This window comes from Equus przewalskii, chromosome 17 (assembly GCF_037783145.1).
Source record: "Equus przewalskii isolate Varuska chromosome 17, EquPr2, whole genome shotgun sequence".
NCBI lineage: Eukaryota > Metazoa > Chordata > Mammalia > Perissodactyla > Equidae > Equus > Equus przewalskii.
This window is the reverse complement of record NC_091847.1, coordinates 2,940,955-2,959,549: the sequence shown is the minus strand read 5'-3', so window position 1 is coordinate 2,959,549 and position 18,595 is coordinate 2,940,955. Positions and strand designations below refer to the sequence as shown.

General features: G+C 43.0%; 1 long non-coding RNA gene across 1 annotated transcript in view; it reads left to right on the top strand.

Annotated features, from left to right (window-relative positions):
• Positions 1-18,595, top strand: part of LOC103541983 (uncharacterized) — a 30,835-nt gene that overhangs the window by 9,154 nt on the left and 3,086 nt on the right. The window lies entirely within an intron of this gene.

Sequence of the window (18,595 nt, the reverse complement as noted above, 5' to 3'; positions counted from 1 at the left end):
CAAGTGGCATAGCTCCATGCTGGGAGCCAAACCTGGGCCGCTGAAGCACAGCATGCCAAACTTAAGCAGTAAGCTATGTGCCAGCCCCCAGGTACATATATATTAATAAGTATTATGTCTTCTTGGTGGAATGTCCCTTTTATCATTATATACTGCCCCTCTTTGTCTCACATTGTCTTTTTATCTTGAAGTCTGCTTTGTTTGATGTAAGTATGGCAACACCTGCTTTGTTTTGCTTGCCATTTGCTTGGAGTATCGTCTTCCATCCCTTCACTCTGAGCCTGCGTTTGTCTTTAGAGCTGAGATGTGTTTCCTGAAGGCAGCTGTTGTCGGGTCTTGTTTTTTAATCCATCCCACCACTCTGTGTCTTTTAATTGGTGAATTCAATCCATTTACATTTAGAGTGATTATTGATATATGGTGGCTTATTACTGCCATTTTATCTCTTGTTTTCTGGTTGTTCTGTATTTCCATTGTTCCTGTTCTGTTGCCTTTCTTTCTTTTTTTTTTGATGATAACGTGCTAAGTTACATGGATTCTTTTTTTTTATCAATTTTCTCTTATTGAGTTCATAATAGTTTACATCAATGCGAGATTTCTGTTGTACATTATTTCTTGACTGTCCACATAAGTGCTCCCCTTCACTCCCTCTGCCCACCCCCCACCCCCTTCCCCTGGTAACCACTGAACTGTTTTCTTTGTCCATGTACCCCTTTATATTCCACATATGAGTGAAATCATCTTCTGTTTGTCTTTCTCAGACTGGCTTATTTTGCTTAGCATAATTCCCTCTGGGTCCTTCCACGTTATTGCAAGTGAGATGAATTTGTCTTTTTTCTGGCTGAGTAGTATTCCATTGTGTGTATATATATATATATATATATATATATATATATATATATATACACCACATCTTCTTTATCCAATCATTGGTTGATGGGCACTTGGGTTACTTCCACGTCTTGGCTATTGTGAATAATGCTGCAATGAACATAGGGGTACATAGCCTCTTATGTCCACTAACCTAAGCAGGTTCCATCTATTTCCCATTCCCCTTCTGAGTTATTATTGTCACAAGTTGTTCTTTTCCATGTTGTGAGTTTGTGACTAAATTGAAGTGTTTATAGTTATTTTTGATGCTTTCCTTCCCTTTGTCTTTTATGTTATAATTGAGTGTTTACTAATTTATTCTGATATAGAGCTGCAATTTTCTGATTTTATCTGTCTATTTATCTCCTTGGTCAAGGTTTTGTAAACCTTTGCTTTTTAGTTTCAGATGGAAAGGGTCTTTTCAATGTTTCTTATAAGACAGGCCTAGTGGCATTGTATTCCCTCAGCTTTTGTTTATCTGGGAAAGCTTTTATTTCTCCATCATATCTGAAGGGTAGTTTCATTGGATAGAGTATTCTTGGCTGAAAGTTTTTCGTTCAGTATTTGAATATATCATTCCGTTCTCTCCTAGCCTGTATGGTTTCTGCTGAGAAATCTTCTGAAAGCTTGATAGGGGTTCCTTTGCAGGTCATTTCCTTCTGCCTTGCTGACTTTAATATTTTTTCTTTGTCATTTACTTTTGCCAGTTTTAACTTTTTTTTTTTTTTGAGGAAGATTAGCTCTGAGCTAACTACTGCCAATCCTCCTCTCTTTTTTGCTAAGGAAGCCTGGCCCTGAGCTAACATCCATGCCCATCTTCCTCTACTTTATATATGGGACGCCTACCACAGCATGGTGTGCCACGCGGTGCCATGTCCGCACCCGGGATCCAAACTGGCAAACCCTGGGCTGCTGAGAAGCGGAATGTGAGAACTTAACCACTGTGCTACCAGACTGGCCCCCAGTTTTAATTTTATGTGCCTTGGAGAAGGTCTTTTTGCATTGGAATTAGGAATTCTATTGGCTTCATGTACTTGTAAGTCCAGTTTCCTCCCCAGGTTTGGGAAGTTCTCAGCTATTATGTCTTTGAATAAGCTCTCTGCTCCTTTCTCCCATGCTTCTCGCTCTTAAATACCTATAATCCTTATGTTGCTTTTCCTAATTGAGTCAGACATTTCTCAAAGAATTTCTTTATGTTTTAAAAATCTCAGTTCTCTTTCTTCCTCTATCTGAAGCATTTCTATATTTCTATCCATTAAATCACTAATTCTGTCCTTTATAACATCAGCTCTATTTTTTATGAATTCTAGATTGTTTTTTATCTCATTAATTGTGTTCTTCAAATCCAGAATTTTTGTTTGGTTTTTCTTCAGAGTTTCAATCTCTTTGCTGAAGTATTTCTTTCACTCATTAATTTATTCCTGAGCTCACTGAATTGTCTTTCTGAGTTTTCTTGTAGCTTGTTGAGTTTCTTTACGATAACTATTTTGAATTCTCTGTCATTTAGATTGCAAATTTCTGTGAGTTCAGGATTGTTTCTGGAGACTTGTCATTTTCCTTCTGCTCTGAAGTGTTGCTGTGGTTCTTCATGGTGTTTGATGAACTGCCCCTTTGCTGGTGCATTTTTGGTAGTATCAGGCCACAGATTCCACCTGTCACTGTTGGTGGGTGGGGGGTGGGATAGAAGCTATGTTTTCTGATCCCACCCTGTCTGCTTGAAGTTGTGCCTGTAGGGCTTGTCTGCATTTGTGCACTGGCTGCAGTCACTTGGCAGGCCATCCCCGCATGTGCAGGCAGGCCCTCTCTGCTCTGCCGGTGGGTCACTCTGGTGCTGGACCACTGCACTTGGCTGGGGACTGGCTGAGATGGTGCACTAGGTAGGTGGGGAGGGGCACTTCCTTTTGCATGCAGGGTGACTCTTTGCTAACAGGTGGCTCGGCTGATCTGCTCTTGGTAGGGGCTCCTTCTCAGGGGCCAAGCCATGCTACTCAGTGGGGAGTGTTCCCATGGGTGAGTCTGCTGTGGCATGGTGGGCACTCCCTCAGGCTAGGCTACATCTCCAAAAGCATTTGCATGGGTCGGACTGCCCCCTGCCTCCTCTTACAGTCATGCCAGCCACAGTGTGGACCTGAGACCTAGATTGGTGCAGCTGGAAAGGGGGAGAGGTGCACGCACCTAGTTCCACTGTCTCCTGGGAATCTAGCCCACCCACTTTCAGATGCACATCTGTATGGATCTCTCAGATGTCTTGTTGTGCTGTGCCAGGAATCCTCTACTGGTTAACGAATGTCCATTTAGTTGTAACTTAGAGGTGAGAGACAAAGGGAACAACTCACTCCACCAAGATGCTGATGTCTCTCTTGAGAATATGTGTTTTTAAACTTGGTTTGTCACTTGGGTACACAATTTAACATCAAATGCTTCTAAACTTCTACTAATATTACTTGTGAAATAAATGAAACCAAGTTGGAACGCTCAAGTCACACATTCATTTATTCTATAAATACTCTCAATGTCTAGTCTGTACCGAGAATTTTGTATTGCATTTTTATTTGGATATACATATATAGAATGCACAAATCCTAAGTGTACAGCTTGACAAATTCTTACATTAGTATATATCCGTGTAACATCCAAATTAATATGTAGAAATTTCCAGCAGCCCAGACAGATCCTTTGTGCCTCCACCCAGGTACTATTCCCCTTCAAAAGATAACATTTATTCTGGCTTCTGTCACCATGGAATAGTTTTGCTTGTTCTTGAATGTCATACAAATGGACTCATACAATATGTATTCTTTTGTGTATGATTTCTTTTGTTCAATATTACATCCTAGAAATTCATCTCTTTGGTTATGTTCAGCTATAGTTCATTCTTTTTCTTTGCTGTATAGACTACTATGCCATTCAATACATATTGAATGTATACTATTCAGTACATATTGAATGAATATGTGACAATTTGTCTAGCCAGCGTTATTTTAAAACAATCTTATTCCCTTCTCTAAATCTAGAGATTTAGTATTTTTTATAAGATCCCATTTTTTTTTTTTTTTTTGACAAGCTTGGTATAGTTCATCTTCAAATTACAATGGTTGAAAATAGCTATTGTATCTGCCAGGATCCAGTAAGGAAGGAGGTATTTCAGAGACAGCAATGCATCTTCACTTGTCTAGCCTCAGGGTTATGTGACCTATCCTTCTCTCTGCCATAATATTGCCTGCAGAGAACTTAATCTTCCTGACATTCAACAGAACATTACACTGATCCATTACACTCAAGACATCTTGCTGAATGGACCTGGTGAGCAGGAAGTGGCAAGTACCTTAGACACATTAGAAAGTTCCAGGAGGTGGGAAATAACCCTGATGCTCATACCAAATACTGTACCAATTAGGGATCAGGAAATAGAAACTGCAGTAAGCATTTCAAACAAAAGGGATTTAATCGAGAGACTTGGTTACTCACATGTTAGAAGTCTAAAAGACTGAAGTAGATGTTGAGTTAACCCCAAAATCAGCAACTGTAGGAATTAGCTACCACCTCTAGGACTGGGAGGCCAAAAGGGAAGAGTTAATGTTACTAGAACCTACAAACTTGAAGGACAGCCCACCTCGGGCTGGTGCTGGATTGAGAGACCATTGTACATCTGGTACTGGGACTAGCGTGCAGTTGGTGCTCAGGCCTTTGAGGGCTGCCCTTGGGTCAGTGCCCAGAGAACCAGAGTAGTGGGGAGCTGGAACTTCCTGCATTTACTGGAAGAGTCGGAAGAAATGCCTGAGCAGCTGAAGACAGCTGAAAATGGGAAGAGATGCCCTTCTTCTTTCCTTCCACCTTCTCGTCTTCCATCAGTACCTCCCATTGGCATAACTTAAAAGGAAATCAGGTGGCAAGGGAGTCTGGGAAATGTAGTTTGCAGACTGCCAGGCCCAGCATCACAGCGTGGATGAATTGAGAGGATAGGCTTGACCTGAGCAAGAATAGATAAATAATGGCAAAGCCAGCACTTCAAGATTTTACCAAAATAAGAAAATTGCCCTCTGGTTTTTCTGGGAATATGCTGGTAGCAACTCCTTCGGGTCTTGGTTGACACCTTAGAAGTTCTAGGCCTTGTCCCAGTAAAGCTGAAAGCTGTCCCAGTCCCTGAACTGTCTAGCACCTTAGGGCTTGGAGATCTCCTGAATTTCTAGCTTCTAAAGCTGCTCAATTGGATACACACCAGGGGAAGGACAGAGCCAGAGGTCAGACACACTTTCCCTTCTTAGCCCTCTCTGAGGTCACTGGGACCCATTCCAAGAGTCAGTGCCTTACAAATGTTACAAGGATTCTCTTAATATAACGAGTTTAAGTTTCTCAGAGATGGAAACAAATGAGAGCAATTTAAGACTACTACCTTTTTCCCCTCACGATTCTGTTAGGAGACCTTTACATGTAGACATGATGGGGGAAGAATGAGACTGAATAAACAGTCAACATCTAACCACAAAAGGAAAGGCAGGATTTGGGGACCCAGAAGGAAGGAGCTGGTGACAAGCTACAAGCGCAGATGCTGATTCATGCTGAAAAAGATAACCATTTGCTTGAGGCTTGCTTGGGGACAACAGAAAGTAACTATGTTGAATGGAATCACTGAACAGACACAGAGCAATAGAAAACATTGCATTGCTGAGGATGACACCAAGGCAAAGTAAAAGAAGCTGAAAGCTTCAGGCACCCTTGCTCACGGACCCTACTGCTGCTCCCTGCTCTCCAGAATTCATAAAGGCTGAAGCTATGCAGCTGGTGTGGTGAACAGGTCAAAGTGTGAAGTACATGTAGCTACAGCCCTGGGCACAAATGTGTCTGACCAAGAGTGAACAAATGAGTGAATTTCAAAGGCTCAGTATGCCATGAATATTTTCTTACTCGTCAGGGCAGGGATCTTAACTTGAGAAGGAACTGAGTTCCTACCCTTTAGAGCCTTAGAACCCAGGCACACAGTTCTCCAGAGAAACCGAGAGCCCAGACAGCCCAGTCTAGTGAGGCTTCTTCTAAACTACACAAAGCTGTAGGGAGGGACGTGCAGGAGAGCAGGCCAGGAGGGCCCAGGAGGCGGACGGACCACCTCTGCTCACAGCAAGGCAGAGGAGCAGACATGCGCACATGTGGATGCACCAGGGGGCCCATTACTCCCTGTTTTGGCTGGAAATGAATATGGTTTTTCAAGCCTCTAAGCACGGAGGTATTTTTGACTCAGCACCAGGAGAGGACAACAAGAGCTCCGCTTCTGCCAACTGCCTGGTTTAGATGTAAGACCTCCTCTACGTATTTCTCTCTCCTGCCTACTCAGAGAGAGGACTCAACAATCCCCCATTAGAACCGAGTTTTCTCCCGTGCATTTTCTTTAATTATACCACTTGAACCTCAAGGAAGTGAGGTCTTAGATCTCCAGGACCACAGAATCTACTGTGCTTGTGAGGAAGTGCTGCTCCTGGTATAGGTGCCGGGGATGTCTGGGGTGACTCTATGGGTTTCTGTGCCCACCTCCCACCACCCGTTGCCCAAAGCACCAGGGAGGAGGCAGGGGAGGAAACATGGGCTCCTTTGATTAGTCACTGTGCCTGGACCTAAAGCCTGTGCTCACTTCCTTGGGAGCTGGTCCCTCCCAGGAGGGCTCATATTTATTTCCTGGTCTGTTTCTGTCTCTGGAATGAGAGCTGTTCCAACCAGAACTGCAGCTCCTTCACCTCCATCCCCTTGGCTCTCAGCATAGAGGTGTGTGCGTGGTACATGCTCAGTAAGTGTTTCACAGATAAGTTTTTTAAAAAACATGCTGAAGATGGTTTAGGAGTCTAAAAAAGTGAAGTATGTATTGAACATGGTGCTGGAAGTTCTAACCAGTACAATACAGCAAGAAAAGGAAAGTAAAGGAGTGCAGATTGGAAAGCAATAAATAAAACAGTCTCCATATGCAGGTGGCATGATCGTCTACATAGAATATCCCAAGGAAACTACAGAAAACTTCTAGATCTAATAAGTAAGTTGAGCAAGGCCATGGGATACAAGATCAGCACACAAAAACCAATTGTACTTCTATGTCCTAGCAATGGACAATGAAATTAAAAATATATACCAGTTACAATTGCTCAAAAAAAAAATCAAACACTTAGGTGTAAATCTAACAAAATATGTGAGGGCCTGTATAGTGAAAACTGCAAAATGCTGATGAAAGAAATGAAAAAAGATCTAAAAACTGAAGAGACATACTGTGTTCATGGATTGGAAGGCTCAACATCATAAAGCTATTGGTCCTTCCCAAATTGATCTATATATACATTTAATGCAATTCCTATCAAAATTCTACCAGCGTTTTTTGTAGACATAGGAAAGCTTATTCTAAAATTTATATGGCAAAGAACAGGAACTAGAATGTAACAGCTTTGAAAAAGAAAAAGAAAGTAGGAAGACTCTCTCTGCCTGATGTTAAGACTGACTTACACAGCTGCAGTAATCAAGACTGTGGTATTGAAGATTGTATATCAAAGAAGATAGACAAGAAGATGCTCAACATCATTAGGCAATCACTAGGCAAATGCAAATTAAAGCACAATGAGATGTCACCTGATGCATATTAGAATGGTATTATCAAAAAGACAAGAAATAACGAGTGCCGGTGTGGATGTGGAGAAAAGAGAATCCTTGTGCACCATTGGTGAGGTTGTAAATTGGTGCAGCCACTATGGAAAACAGTATGGAGGATCTTCCAAAAATTAAAAATAGAGCTACCAGATGATCCAGCAATTCCACTTCTGGGTATATATGCAAAGGAAACAAAAACATTAATTTGAGAAGATATCTGCACCCTCATGTTCATAGCAGCAATACTTACATTGGCCAAGACATGGAAGCGACCTAACCGTCCATTGATGAATGAATAGATAAAGAAGTTGTGCTATATATATATTCAATGGAATATTATTCAGCCATAAAAAATGAGGTAGTAAATCCTACTGTTTGTGACAATATGGATGGATCCTGAAGGCTTTATGCTAAGTGAAATAAGTTAGAGAAGGACAAATACTGTATGATCTCACTTATATGTAGAATCTAAGAAAAAAAAAGAAAACCAAAAACCAAATCAACTCATAGAAAAAGAGATCAGACTTGTGGTTACCAGAGGTGGAGGATGGGAGGAGGAGGAAGCGGAGGAAGGTGGTTAAAAGGCACAAACTTGTAGTTATAAGGTAAGTAAGTTCTGGGGATGTAATGTGCAACGTGATGACTATAGTTAACACTGCTGTATTGCATATAGGAAAGTTGCTAAGAAAATAATCCTAACTGTTCTCAACAGAAGGAAACAATTTCTTTTTCTTTTTCTTGTATCTATATGAGTAGATGTTAGCTGAACCTATTGTGGTGATCATTTCACCGTATATGTAATCAAACCATCATACTGTACGCCTTAAACTTGTACAGTGATGTCTGTAAATTATTTCTCAATGAAACTGGGAAAAAAATGACCGTGGTGTTAGCTGAGGGACAAACACATAGATCACGGAATAGAGAAAGCAGAGATGGCTGGTGCAAGTACAGCCAACTGATTCTGACAAAGATGAAAAAGCAATTCAATGGAGGAAAGAGAGCCTTTTCCACCAATGGTGCTGGAGTAATTAGACATCCACGTGGCGGGGGGGGGGGGGGGGAGAACTTGGCTTAACCTCGCATCTTTTACAAAAATTAACTCAAAATGGATCATAGGTTTTAAAGTAAAATGGAAAACTATAAAACTTTTAGAAGAAAATGGCAGAAAGGCTTCGGGATCTAGAGCAGTGAATAGTTCTTAGACATGACACCAAAAAAGAAAAAATGATAAATTGGATTTCATAAAAACTTTTTCTCTGTGCAAGACCCTCTCTAAGAGGGTGAAAAGATGAGTTACAGACTGGGAGGAAATATTTGCAGACCACATATCCAATAAAGGACTCGTATTTAGACTATATGAAGAACTCAAAACAGTAAAAAACAGTCCAATTAGAAAATGGGCGGGGCCGGCTCTGTGGCCGAATGGTTAAGTTCGCGCGCTCCGCTGCCCAGGGTTCGGATCCTGGGCGTGGACATGATACCGCTCGTCAGGCCACGTTGAGGGGGCGTCCCACATCCCACAACTAGAAGGACCTGCAACTAAGATATACAACTATGTACGGGGTGGGGGTGGGGGTGTGGGGGGTGGAGTTTGGGAAATAAAGCAGAAAAAAAAAAGAAAAATGGGCAAAATATATGAATAAACATTTCATTGAAGAGGCTATATGGAAGGAAAATAGGCACAGGAAAAGATGTTCAATGTCACTGGCCATTAAGACCACACTGAAATGTTATTACACACCAACCAGAACAGCTGAAATAAAAAGGGTGGTAATACACAATGATGGCGAGGATTCTGAGAAGCTGGATCGCTTGTACATTGTGGATGGGAATGCAAAATGGTACAAGTACTTTGGAAATAGTTCGGCAGTTTCTTAAAAACTAAACTTATACTTACCATATGACCTGACAATTGCACCACTGGACATTTATCCTAGAGAAATGAAAACCTATGTCCTCACAAAAACCCTTACACAATTGTTCATAGCAACTTTGTTTGTACTAGCCTAAAACTAGAAACAGCCCAGATGTCCTTCGAAGGGTGAAGGTTAAACAAATTGTGATATGTCCATACCATGGAATACTACTCAGTAATAAAAATGAACAAACTTGAAAAATGCACCCACCTGGATGGAGCTCACGGAACAGGAGCTGGTGGCCATGTGTTGAGAGGTCCCCAGGAGAACACCTTGACCACTCTCCAGCCTGGGCTGCAGGTTGACTCAGGTCACCCTCCACTGCGAGGACAAGATGGCACTCAGGCCTGGCATCTCATCCTCCTCATTCCAGGGAGTGGCTCAGGTCTGACCTCATGACCCCAGGCCAAAGACAGTTGCTGAGCAAGAGTTGTGGCTTCCCTTTCTCCTGGCACTGCTGGCTGGTGCCTCATCACCACGTAGTACAATGACCTGGAGGAGCTAGAAAGAAACCATGCTGATTATATTGTTTGAGCCTGAAGGTAAAATGACCCCCAGACTCATCACTTACATGAGCCAATAAATTACGTCTTCTCTTAAAACAACAAACTATAAAGTGTTGCTGGAACAATTCAAATGGCAGCAGACAGCAAAAATGCCCCCCTCAGAATGAAGGAGTTGCTGAACTCCTAAAGTCTAAAGGAAGGAGAAGTGTGTTGGAGAAAAAGTATTGTGTGTTGCCTGAGCCCCATCTTCCATCCTCACAAAAATGGGAGATCCCTAACGAAGTCAGAAGTTTTTTGCAGGAGCAGTTGCCCATTTCTCTGACCCTGTTTTGTATCAGTCTCATTAAGGAATAGCTTTCTAGTTCATCAGTGGAGCCAAAATCAGACTTTTTGGACTCTGAAGAGAAAGACTCAAAACATGGGTAACACACAGCAATGAGTAATGCTTCCTCCCTTCCCTAGAGGCCAGGGCTGGGGTCAGGGGAGAAGGGGCTGGGGAGTGGGTAGTCTCTGGCCCAAGAGAGGTTGCAGTTTCTCATATTCCAGAGTTCACTGGAGAAGACTGTTTTAGCAGCTTCGGGGAAACTGGTCCCTCTTTGTTGGCCTCCATTCTATCAGCAGGTGCCAAGGATGTGGCAAGTTCCAGCGGCCTGGGTATTGTTCTTGTCTATCTGAGGGCCTGGCCACTGTGCCCTCCCTTTGACAGGTCACCTGATCTGGTCCTGGCTCTAACAAGAAGAGTGAGACGTGGAGGAGATGGGGCCGGGTTAAGGTACGAGGAACCCAACAGTCGTCTGAGCTTGAAGTCGATCCCCCTTACCCATGTGAAACTTAGTACTGGCCCCTAAATTCAGACTACTGAAGCATTGCGAGCTGTCTGCCGACTTCATCATTAAGGCCCATGGACTTCAACTACTTCAGTGGGAAATTACTCTCAAATTCTCATTACAAAGTGACACTATTTTTAAATTGAGTTCATAATAGTTTACATCATTTTGAAGTTTCAGTTGTACATTATTTCTTGTCCGTCCCCATGTAAGTGCTCCCCTTGACCCCCAGTGCCCACCCCCACCTCCTTCCCCTGGTAACCTCTAAACTGTTCTCTTTGTCCGTGTGTTTGTTTATTTTCCACATATGAGTGAAATCATATGGTGTTTGTCTTTCTCAGTCTGGCTTATTTCGCTTAGCATAATACCCTCCAGGTCCTTCCATGTTGTTGCAAATGGGATGATTTTGTCATTTTTATGGCTGAGTAGTATTCCATTGTATATATACACCACATCTTCTTTATCCAATCATTGGTTGATGGGCACTTGGGTTGCTTCCATGTCTTGGCTGTTGTGAATAATGTTGCAATGAACACAGGGATACACAGGTCGCACAAAGTGACACTTTTTGTGAGATATTTCAGGAACCTTGGCAGGAAGAGGGAACTGCCCTAAGCTATCCTAACTAAACACCTTTTCAAATAATTATAAAGGAAGTGATTTAAAAAAATAAATACTACATGAATTCCTGTGTTACAAGAGGAGAAGTGCCACAGACTGGATGTTTGTGTCCCCCACGAATTCATTCATGGGAATTCCGTGCCCTCCAATACTTTGTCCTACGCATCTTTTCTATTTGGTTATTCCTGAGTTGTGTCCTTTGTAATACACCAGTAAACATAACTAAAGTGTTTTCCTGAGTTCCGTGAGTCATTTTACTGAATTATTGAAACTAAGGAGGGGGCCATGGGCACCCCTGATCTATAGCTGGTCAGTCAGCAGTGTGAGTGGCCTCCCAGGACTTGCCATTGGTGTGTGGGGGTGGTCTTGTGGAACTGAATCCTTAAACCTGTGAGATCTGCCACTAACTCTGGGCAGTTAGTGTCAGAATTGAATTGAGTTGTTGGACACCTAGTTGGTGTCAGAGAGAATCTGAGAGTTGGTGCCAGAACCACAACGACAGGCAGGCCTTTGCTCTGGCTCCACAAGGAGACATTGGTGGGATATGAACCTGGGCAGGCAGGCCTTCTCAGTGTATCTAGTGCAAATTAGGCACTCAATACCTATAGAAGAAATAAGTGTTACTGAGACGCCTTGCCGTATGGGGACATCTAGAGTATTCTAGTAAGTTATGGGACGTTTAGCAGAGATTCTGATTTGAAATCACTGTATGTGCCCTTCACTTTGAAGTTAGTCCCACATGACAGGAGACGCCTGGCTTATCAATTTCATTCTGGGTTTGTAAAATATAAAACCTGTATTTTAAAAAATGTTGTTTCTTCAATTATTTGTAATCCTCTCCAAATCAGACACAAAAATCCTCATGCAAGCTGCATAGGGATAAATGTGCTAGCCGGGGCCCGGCCCGGTGGCGCAGCAGTTAAGTTCGCACATTCTGCTTCTCGGCGGCCCGGGGTTCGCTGGTTCGGATCCCGGGTGCGGACATGGCACCGCTTGGCAGCCATGCTGTGGTAGGCGTCCCACGTATAAAGTAGAGGAAGATGGGCACGGATGTGAGCTCAGAGCCAGGCTTCCTCGGCAAAAAGAGGAGGACTGGCAGTAGTTAGCTGAGGGCTAATCTTCCTCAAAAAAAAAAAAAAAAAAAAAAAGTGTTAGCCAGAGAGGGTGGATGAGTAAAGGAATGTAAGGAAGACAAACAGCTCAAACATAGGCCACTTTGGTTTGATGGCTGAGGCGGCGGTGAGTGTCATCAGGGGACGTATCTCCCAATACAGAAGAAGCTCTCCACCCGAGGCCCACTCCATCAGTGTCTTCTGGATGGGATCTCAATCAACACATTCTCTGGGGGATCCTAAAGCCACCAAAGTTTGAGAAGCTTTGCCTTCTGGTATGGGCTGAATTGTGCACCCTGCTCCCCCAAATTCATATTTTGAAGCCCTAACCGTCAGTGGGACTGTATATGGAGATAGGGTCTTCAGGCAATAATTAAGGTTAGATGAGATCATAAGGGTGGGCCCTAATCCAATAGGGCTGTGGCCTTGTAAGAAGAGACAGAGAGAGAGCTCTTTCTCTCTCTCCCACATGAGGCCACGATGACAAGGGCCTGTCTGCAGCCAGGAAGAGGCCTTCACTGGGAATCAAGTTGACCACCCCTTGTTCTTGGACTTCCAGCCTCCAGAACTGTGGGAAGTAAATTCCGTTGTTTAAGCATCTGGTTTTTGTGGTACTTTGTCATAGCAGGCTGAGCAGCTAAGACAGCCTTGCAGATAAAGAAAAATCGTCAGCTACAGAGACGAGACTGATTCCAGACAGCAAATCTACTGTGTGAAGAGCCAGGTTTATGGTTCTCCTTGGGGTGCCGGCTGGGATCAGTGGCTGGGAGGGGGCATGAGGGAGCTTCTGGAAGATTGGTAACATTCTGTTTCTTGAGCTGAGTGTGATTATGCGGGTGTGTTCACTTTGTGAAAATCCACTGGGCTGTATTCTTAGGATTTGTGTACTTTCTGTATGTATTTTCTATTTAAAAAATAAATGACAATATTCGAATATAAAAAAGTTCAAAGGTGATACCTCCTGGAAGCGTGAGGACTGAGATGATGTGTGTGAGGCACCTGGTGGTGTTTAGCACACAGGATACACTTGTTAGACTTATTTGCCAACTTTGCTCATTAGTTGAAAGGCCAAGTAAATATGCAAATGACCAAATTGGGTGAGGAAAGACTCATTAGTGCATGGCGAAGAGTAGAATGGTGCAAGGAGAAAAGTGCACGGATTTGGCAGTTGTATTTAGTTCCTCCACCTACTGAGCAGGTCATTTAACCTCCCCGCCTCAGCTTTCTCCTCTGATTAATAGCTGTCCAACAGGTGAGCTCCTAGATCAAATGACACATGGAAAGGCGCCGTCCCGGCACCCTGTCTGTACACACAAGCGCACACAGTAGAACTCTGAAAGTGGTAAGCATGATGGTGATGAATGGGCACCTTGATGTGACAAAGGCCCCACGCTCCTGCAGTCTGAGTCATGGACATGCGGGCACCATCAGCAGGCAGCTTTAAATAGACCGTCCACGGCCATTAACCCCTAAGTGTTTGTTAGCTCAAGCTTTCAGTGTTGCTAGAAAGTTAAACTTTCCAAGAAATGCTGTTGACAATTTACCTTCAAGGAAGTCACTTGCAGTTCCAGCCACCATGTCCTCACATTAAGCTTATTGCTGGTAATGACTGTGCCAAGACAGTGGTGCCAAATACAGCCTTCCTGAGCGACCTTAAAAAAATCAAGCTAATGGCAACTTTATGTTTTATGGAAGCTTTTCCTGTCTACTGACTGCCAACAAGAGCCACTCCTGTTCTCTGCTGCCTACATCTCAGCCTGGACATTTTAGGAAACTCAGCAGGAAAACACGTCAGGGCCAGCCCAGTGGCGCAGCGGTTAAGTGTGCACGTTCCGCTTTGGCGGCCCGGGGTTCACAGGTTCGGATCCCAGGTGCAGATCCGGCACCGCTTGGCAAGCCATGCTGTGGTAGGCATCCCACATATAAGGTAGAAGAAGATGGGCACGGATGTTAGCTCAGGGCCAGTCTTCCTCAGCAAAAAGAGGAGGATTGGCAGCAGTTAGCTCAGGGCTAACCTTCCTCAAAAAAAACCCCACAACATACCAGTGCAGAATAAAATGCTTCTTAGTTGTACTGTGAATTTTAGGAGGTAAAATCATACAACTGAGTGCCTGAGGGAACATGATTTTAAATGTATATTGACATGCACGGTAACAGTCGCCACCACTTACTCAGGCCCTGCTGTAAGACAGACCTGATGGCAGGTATAGCCACATGTTACTTCAGCGACAATTCCCAATATTTACTTAACTACCAGAGCTGAGGAGGAGCGTCATCTCCTACAGCCCCTATTCTCTCCCATGTCACCTTGGCCCTGCAGGGGCTAGAAGGCCACATATCATAGTTTTCTAGGTATGCGAGGTCCGTATAATACACTCATATGATATATACATCAAAGATCAAGAATGAGTAGAAGCGTCTAAGGCTGAGAGGCAGACAAACGTGCTGCAGACGAATGGCTGTGTGCTGTCTTTGCAGACCCACTCTCTGAAAGGAGGAGGGCCTGTGGACAAGTGACCCAAAGAAACACGTGCTTCCTAAACAAAAAGGGGGAAAGAAAGGTGATCAGAAGAAGTGGCATTCTGGTGCTTGGGAGGTTCAGAATGCCACCTTAAAAAGTAAAGTGGCCAGGGGCTGGCCCCATGGCCGAGTGGTTAAGTTCGCACGCTCCGCTGCAGGCGGCCCAGTGTTTCGTTGGTTCCAATCCTGGGCGCGGACATGGCACTGCTCATCAAACCACACTGAGGCAGCGTCCCACATGCCGCAACTAGAAGGACCCACAACGAAGAATATACAACTATGTACTGAAGGGCTTTGGGGAGAAAAAGGAAAAAAATAAAATCTTAAAAAAAAATAATAAATTTCTATATTTAAAAAAAAAGTAAAGTGGCCAGTTGTTTTCCTCGCAAAGGAGTTTATTCAGGAACAACCAAAAGAATTGCAATTCAGGCCATGCAGGCTATGGTGGACCACAGGGAAATCCAGAGAAACAAAGGAAGGGGCTTGCTTTTATAGAGGAAAAGGGGAACTTGGGGGGGCGATAATAAAGAAACAGTCCATTGGAGAAAACTGAGAGTCCAAGCTGCAGAGGCTTCTCGTTGGTTGGGTGGCTACAGTCTCTCAGTGGCGGCTGGTGCAGGAGGGTGGGGCTGGGGGTGGGGAGAGAAGTCTTCCTTCCTCCTGCTGGGCAGTAAAATGGAAAGCACCTCCCTGCGGAGATGCAAGGGTAGGTCTCTTCCTGCTTGGAGTAATTGACACGGAAGATAGGGCATGAGGGCTCCCCCACAGGCCTTCTAGACTCCAGTTTAGTCGAGGTTTCTTTTAATAATTTCACAAACATAAATGTTCATGAATGTTTTAGGGGAAGAAACTTGTTTGGTTAACTTCAAGGCCCATGCTAACTTGCATGAATGTTTCATATCCAGGCATAAGAGAGCTTAATGTTTAAAAAAGAGGGCAAATTCGGAGCTTAGCTTTTTTTTCCTCTTGAAATGAGATGATAATATCAAGGCATTAGTAAATGTTTGCTAACATGATGGTGAATGAAAGGGGCATAGTAAAATTCTTAGGAAAATAAAGCTAAAGAGAAAGTTTTATACTGGGAAAAATATTTTCAACATTCTTAATAGTCAAAAGATTAATATCCAGGATGATTATAGAGTAATTGCAAATCAATAAGAAAAAGACCAGAAAAAACACTAAGAAAAATTGGCCATAATATGAATAGGCAATGCATAGTATAAGTGATACAAATGGCTAATAATCATATACTAAAATGATCAATCTGACTGGCAATTAGGAAAATGTAAGTTAGAACATCTTTCTATCACTAGACTGGTAAAATGTAAAATATTGGCTCTTTCTAGTGTAAGAGAATGTGGAAAAGTAGGGAGTGCTGGTGTAGCCTTTTGGGAAATGACTTGTCAGCACCTATCAAAATCCATCCTCAGTCCCAATTTCATTAGTATACAGACGCTGTGATGTATTTCTATGTTTGCATGTATTTCTCTGTATGCTTATCTATCTGCATACCACAGCCTGGAAAAAAGACTGGAAGAATCCATAGCAACTGTTAGCAGTTTCCTCTGGAGAGATGCCAGAGGTAGGAGTTCTCAATTTCAAATGACAAAAATCCTCTTTGGCTGCTTTAAGGAGATGAAGAACTTTTGAAAAGACACGGGCTTCTTTAGAGCGCTGGTGAAGCAGCTTGGCTCCCAGGCTCCGCAGGGAGAACCACAGTCAAAATTGTAGCTTACCAAGGTCCTACGAGGACAGGAAGCCTGCAGCTGATGAGTACAAGATCCCAAAGCTTGCCCCACGGACATGGTGCTGCTCGTGTCAGGGCCCCAGAAAGAGGAAGTCTTTCTCACAATCCATGGAAGCAGAAGCTCTCTGCCACTTCTGACCCTTCATATCTTAGCGAGGTACTTCAAGTCCAGGGAAGACAGCCATGACTGGCTTGATTCAAGTCATGTGCCATGGGTGACCTTCCTAGAGCTTGCCCATATCCACTCCTCCCTTTCTGCCAGGGACGTTAGAAGTTATGCTTTCTTGTCCCCTTGCAGTTAAGATAGGACAATGTTCTGTGAGTCAAATGGGCTGGCCAAAGGGCTGTGAGTCAAAGTGACAAGTCTCAATTCTGGGCTAAAACATTTCATGGCCTGCGTGAACCCCTTCCAGAAATCTATTCCCATGGGGTGTTGGCAGTGAGCGCCAGGTATTCCCAGTGTTGCAGCTGCAAGATGGTGAGCCTGTCAGTCTGGGTCTCAAGGTGACTGTGTGGAGCAGAGCCCTGGGAAAAACAGTGAGACATGTAACACAATGCTGCTGAGCCACTGAGATTCTGGAGTGGTTTGCTCCTGTACAACAGCAAAACCGAGCGCCTCTGCTGACTACCTTAAAGACACAGACGGCAAAATCAGAGGGCAGGAGGTGGGAGAGAGGAAGGAAGTCAACATTTTTCTCATCTCTGAAAGATAGGAGTCAATTATCTTCCTTGGTTTATAATATTTGTATTCTATTTCAAAGCACATTTCCCCTGTTGTTTAATCTTGATCCTATATTTACCTTGATTCAGTTTCCACCTCCAATCCTTTTACTTTGACTTCCCTGTTGCTGAGTTCTTCAGTTTGAATCCTCCTTGTTTGGCTAGACTTCTTCTGGAGTAGCTTTTCTAGCAGTCTGTTGCTTTTGTGTTTGAATAGACATCTTGACTGTGGACAAGTTTCTTAGGTCAGTCTTTCCCTCAGAACCCTGTCGACATTGCCCTATAATCTTTTATCAGTGAATTTGGCATGGAGAGGTGAGTCTCATTTTTGACCCCTTGAAGAAACATGCTTTTGTTTTCTAAACAGCTTCATTCAGATACAAGTTACATACCATAAAAGTCACCTGTTTAAAGTGTACAATGTAATGGATTTTAGCATATTTACAGAGTTTTTCAGCCATCATAATAATCTAATTTTAGAACATTTCTATTATCCCAAAGAGAAGCCTCCCATCCCTTACCAGCACTCCCCATTCTCTCCTCCCTCCAGTCCCTGGCAATCACTGACCCACGGCTTCATCTCTTCTGGATGTTTCATATATATATATATATATATATTATATATGGAATCATGCAACGTTTGGTCTTTTGTGACTGGCTTCTTTCACTTAGCATAATGTTTTCAAGGTTCATCTGTGTTGTAACATGTGTCAGTCCCATTTTATGGTCAAATACTCCTCTACTGTGTGAATGGACATATCACATTTTATTTCATCCATTAATCAGTTAATGGATATTTGGGTTATTTCCCCTTTCAGGTTATTATGAATAATACTGTTGTGAACATTCACACACAAATTTTTGTGTGGACATGCATTTCATTTATTTTGGACATATACCTAGGAATGGAATTGTTGGATCATATGCTAAAACTATGTTTACTATTTTGATAAACTGCCAGACTGTTTTCCAGAGTGGCTGCACCATTTTACATTCCAACCTGCAATGTATCAGGGTTGCAATTTCTCCATATTGTGGACACTTGTTATTGTCATCTTATTTATGATAGTGATCCTAATGGGTGTGAACTGGTATCTTATTATGTTGTTGATTTGCATAACTAATGATGTTAAGC